This window comes from Abramis brama (genome assembly GCF_963993115.1).
Source record: "Abramis brama genome assembly, chromosome: 8".
NCBI lineage: Eukaryota > Metazoa > Chordata > Actinopteri > Cypriniformes > Leuciscidae > Abramis > Abramis brama.
In genome coordinates this window covers 5,458,504-5,464,544 of record NC_139970.1, presented here as the reverse complement: position 1 = coordinate 5,464,544, position 6,041 = coordinate 5,458,504, and positions in this window count along the sequence as shown.

The window sequence follows — 6,041 nt, the reverse complement described above, 5'->3', positions numbered from 1 at the left end:
CGCCCTCTTGGTCAGGCAATGTCCACGTTAGTGGTCCAGGAGCGACACCTGTGGCTGAAGGCCGGCCTCTTCGGCGACGCTGTGGAAAACTTTGCCCAGCAGTTTTCCGCAGCACAGAAGCAGACGGAGTCGATTAAGCACATATTGCCCCGATGACCAGCTGCTGCCTCCACCCAGTCATCAGCGGGGCCTCTGTCTGCTCGTCACCAAGGGCGCCCCCCTGCGGCCGCCACCGCCCCTGCTCAGCCTAAGCAGCAGCCTCCACCCAGGCAGCAGGTGGCCGGTCGTAAGGGCAAGCGGCCCTGAGACGGGCGACCCAGCGATGGAGGAAGTTGCTCTTCGGGAGATAGTGTCCGCACCTCTCCCCCGGAGGAGGACCGGGTGGAGAATCTTTTGTTTCGTTTTGTTTCTGTTCTGTTCTGGTACCCACATTTTCAATAAAAGAGCAATTTCTTCCATCTCTGGGTCACAAGAGGGCGTGGATTGCAGTGAGTGATGCTCCCATGCCTTGCCACTCCTATCCCCCTCTTCCATCGCCAGCGGACAGCAGTGTGCGTCTCGGGGTCACCACCAAGCCTTCCCACGCACCCTCTGCCCCACCTTGGAACCAGGTAAGAGTGGCACATTAAGTACCACTTTTAGTGTGCAAGCAATTAAAAAAATACTGTTGGTTTAATAAGCTTGGGATAAATGGTATAATGTTTTATTTTATAATTATAATTACTATTTCGGAGTGTCTATTCACACTAAGTGCAAATAGCCTGCCTTGTTGGTTAACCCCTCCATTGTCTGATTGAGCCTTTGATAACTGGATCAGTGGTGTGGAGAGTAAGGTGGGCTATATTTGCCCGGAGAGGCATTTATTTTAAATACAAAAGAAGAAAATATTTGAAAAGTGGAAATAAATACTAAATATGTTGTTTTTTATTGCATACTGTGCTATATCTACAAGTACAAGGATCACAGAATCAGCATATCAATAACTTATTTCTGTCATTGCTATAAGTGGGATAAGGTGGTGACAGACGAGAAATGCAGTTTTATGCTATCATGCTGTTAACATTTATTTAGTAATTTCGGCATTCATAAAACCAGAAACATAATGGTAAGAATCACCCACAATTCTAACATGTTGTTTCTGGTTTATGATGCAAAACATTAAACCTTAATAAAACCAGTCCTCTGATACTAGCAAAAAGAGCTCAAAATTAACATTTGCCAAGTCTCAAAATTTTGGCTTTGGTCAACTAATTAAACATTGTTACTGGCCAGTTTTTACATGTTACATGTCAGAATGATATTTAGTACTGCTACATTATTGAATCAAGGAAATAAAAGACATGGAAATCAAGGAAATATAACCTTAGAGAAACATGAGGAAATCAGTGACTGTCCAACGTGATCTCATGAGAATACGTGTGTATTTTTACGTAAAGTGTAATTCTACCATACGTACATTTACTTACGTTTTATACACACAGAAACGTATAATACTGACGTATTTACAGCACTAAAACGTAAAATATTTACGTATTAACAGCACAAAAACGTAAATTATTTACGTATGAACATCTCTACCGACGTACATATTTGTACGTATTCTTATTTATGCATATTAAAATCGTGGCATTAATGTTTTGACTCTATTGCATTCAAATGTCTTATCAATTACGTTTTCAGTCGCATTTATTAAATGCAGTTTACTCAAGAAATAGGCTAATAACATTTCGCTCTGTTCGTGCCTTCTGCTGCAAACTCATTTCGGAGGATTAGCCTACATGCAGTTAAACAAGAATACACTTTAAAACCTTAAAAATACCTTATTTAATCGTTTAACCATTTAGTAATATTTAGTTTATTTACAGTGAGACACAAAATGCGTTTTCTCCAATAGAACAATAATACACCAAAACCCAACATAAATTCAAAAAAGACATCAATTTTATTAGCTTGATAATCCAAATCTTTAGAATCCATACGTTTGCAAGAAAGAGATCCAAATTCAGCCCTTTATCCAGTGAGTGATCTTCATCTCCATTTCACAGGCTATCACAGCAGCGCAGTCCATAACTGTCAAATCCCGCGCTCGTGATAAATTCAAATTAAAAAATTGCGCCCTCAAGAAGCGTTACGACATGTTTTACGGCAGTGATATCAAACGCTCATTGGCTCTCGCCACAGATTGCGACATGCCGTATTTCAGTCGGTAAACTACATTTGAAATGGAGAAGCGCACAGAGCGAAGCCGGATTAACATTTTCATGGATTAATAACTTAAATTCTGCTCTGTACCTCATTCAAAACTATTATATACTGAAAGAGAGGACTGTGACTGCAACACATCGTCATGTGAATGACTTTTGGTACCGGTTTTGACATTTTCGCAATAAATAAATTATTGTGATTACACGTATGTTGTTTTTCTTCATAATTGTAGCCTAAGTTATGTAGTTTTAAGAAATTGTTATGGCTAGGTTTAGGGGTAGGAGTAGGATTAGCTGCTAAAAAAATCTTTTAATGCTATATTGTTAATAAAATTGCCATTTCCCTACACATCTCTACGTTTTGTCCTTTTTATATTCTGTATAAAATGGGTAACGTTATGTTTAGGTTTGGGAGTAGGGTTAAGGGATCTTCCATTTATCTATAAAACGGTAAAAGGTAAATTATACAGATATCTTAATTATATGAAAGATTCGTAAATATTTTACGTTTTGTAGCTGTAAAAAACGTAATAATGTTACGTTTAATTGTTGCAGATACGTCCATATCATACGTTTCAGCATCTATCCAAACGTACAAAACGTACGTTTTCTATCTTTGAAAATTACGTATTAATACTACGTATTAACAATGAGACCAGGCTGGACTGTCAACAAGTTTAACTCTACTGACAAATACTGTCAGGTGTTTATCTGGAAAGGCAAGCTTTTCTTTATTGTGTGCCAAAACATGTTTGACTTTGCCTTAGAGGCAACCAAACAAAAATATGAGGAACAAAATCACAATGGAACTGTTTTCCGTGAATATTGTTCTCACCGACAGATTGCCAGTGTATGTATGCTTGTGCTGTTTGATACACATTTACTTTTAATCATTTAGCAGAAGCTTTTATCTAAAGCGACTTGCAAATGAGGAGAACAATAAAAGCAATCAAAGTGCTGTGACAAGTCTCATTTTGTCCAGCACAGTACACGTAACAAGGTTGTTGTTTTTTAAATACAAAAATAAATAGAAAGAATAGAACAATGAGTCGAAAAAGATGCATCTTTAGCTGTTTCTTGAAAATGGCTCAAGGCTGCTCGGGTTATTTAATACAAGGCAAGCAACTTATTTGTCAAAGAAACAATGTAAAATACAGTTTTATGGCTGATTTTAACATGAAGTTAATTCTGGTCTACAAGCCATGATACACCTGCTCTGCCTGCATCATGTTTCAAACCAGATCTAAAATCCTCTCCCCCTTTGCTGGACCGATCCAGCTTTTCATTACAGTTTTAATTGGACTTTGGTGCTTTCATTGACCTTTTGAGTAATTTTATATTTAATGTTCCGGTAACACTTTATAATAACGTTCAGTTGTAAGTCATTTATAAGCGGTTAGTTAATGATGAACTAATCATTTACAAAACATTCATAAATGATTAGCAAGTGATATACTAACATTTTATGTATGTTTTGTAAATTCCGTTACAAGTCATTTACAAGTGATTAGTTAATGATCAACTAGTCATTTACGAAACATGACTATGCATTCATAAATGATTAATAAGTGATATGTTCATTATTTTATGTATGTTTTGTAGATTCAGTTATAAGTAATTTATATTTGATTAGTTAATGATTAACTAATCATTTACAAAACATGAATATGCGTTTCATAAATGTTTAATTCAATTTTTTTTTTTTTTTTATGTTTTGCCCACATCAGGTGCACAGTGGTTAAAGACTCCATGTGTTTCAGAGAAGACAGCTGTCTATACCCTCACCAGTCAGCACTTACACTGCAGTACACACTACAGTGTTCAACACCTGTTATAGATGTGTAAATGCATGAATAAATAATTTACAACACTTTCTGCATCCCCTAATCTAAATTGTAAACTATTCTTCACTTGTAAATGTGTTACACATCATTCGTAGATACGATTTGTTGATCTTATGCCTTGATTGATTCTTGAAGTGGTAATCTACGAATGATGTGTAATTTTTGCGATTTTTGTCATGTTGACAGTGACAATGACAGTGTTTGAGTTTCTTCCTCATATTATGAAAGCATGATATGACTTGTATCCTTTGACAAACAATGTTAGTCTGTTACTATTTGTTTTACCATCTGCCTTTTTTATTCATGTAAATTTGTATTTCTTTCACTTTCAGTTTTTTATCATTTTTCAGACGTTTAACTTTTTTGTCATTGACACCATTATTATGGTTTAACTCATTGTATGTTTGCTTTGAAAAAGCTTCATGAGGAGAGATGGTGAACATATTATTTTTAGCACTATATATTAGACAAATTTGGTAACTAGAAACAGACATTTAAAATGTAATACGGGCACATCTGAGTAACTCGAATAAGTTAACACCATAAACATTGCTGGACTAAACATCCTATAGGCAGTTAAGGCCCCATAAATACATTTTAAAAAGCTCTCTATTACTATGTCCCATCAGTCAACATACTTTAAGATCTACATTATGACTCACCACACTCAATTCAGACTGATAACTCAGACACAATTCAGACTGATAACTCATGAATTCAGTTCAAAACAAAAACTAAACAAACTAAAACCCACAGTGAGAAACTGGTTCCATCATCCACTGTAAAAGTCCCTGTATTTCCCCTATGGCTCTATGCCATGAAGCCGGTTCACGTTCTGGTAGACTGAGGAAGAACCTGTTACACAACATGAGAACCAGCAATCAGTTCACGCATGAAGGCAAGAGAATCTTTAATAGATATGCACTTAATTACATTTTTAGGAGATTATGCAAACATTTACTAAATATTTCACATTTTGATATGAGTTCACCTTCTTTGTCCATTAGTCTTGGCTGCAGATGGAAAACTTTTTGGCAAAAGCTGTTAATATATGTGGTAGAGCATTGCTAGAATATAACTATTGAATTGCAATAGCTTACATCTACCTTATTTTACACTTAGGCCTTGATTTACCAAACGTTGCAAATGTCATGTAGTTTACTGAAGATTGTATCTTTTAGATGCACAAAATAGCATGTCCTGTCATTAATCTGCAGGATTTTTATTGATGTAAAATACAGGGCAATGCCAATGCCAATATGATAATTTTATCAGCAGAGAGCTTTGGGTTGGGATCAGTGATGGTGTAATGCATTAAGTAAATAATTACTGCAATTTAATTACTATTCCCTTGAAAAGTAAAGTAAGGGATTACTCTTAATTTTTCTGTCATTTAATTAGTTACTTCTAATGTAAGTGCATTAAATACTGTATAGACTGCAGAACAATTTTTTTTTTTTAAGTGGATTTAACATCAATATTTAACGTTTAATGTTGAAATGTATGTTTTTAATGTAACCTTCTCTGTTTAAATACTTTGTACAATTCAAGAATGAATCATGCAGTTTTATATTATTTATTTGAAAGGATTAAAAGAGCAACTTCAAGTCAATCCTTGTATTGTTCAACTGGTCGAGGGTGATATGGGATTTAGAAAGTAATTAGTAATGCAATACTTTCTAGAGAGAGTAAATAGTTCAGTAATCAAATTACACTGTTGAAGATGCAATTAGTAGCTAGTAATTAATTACTTTTTTATAATTATAATGGGATTTTGGTGGACAGAAATACAAAATAATGTAAAAAAAAAAAAATGGATGTAAAGTAAATTTTAGTACGAGGATTTAAGGGAAAAACTAACCATAGACTTTTTAAAATAATTTTTATCCAGCTGCAGGGAGATATTTAAAGCTTCTCTTTAGCTGACAACATTTTTCTAAACGATTCTCGTTACAAATTTAGGAAGATGACAATTAGTTATAGAAATACTGTA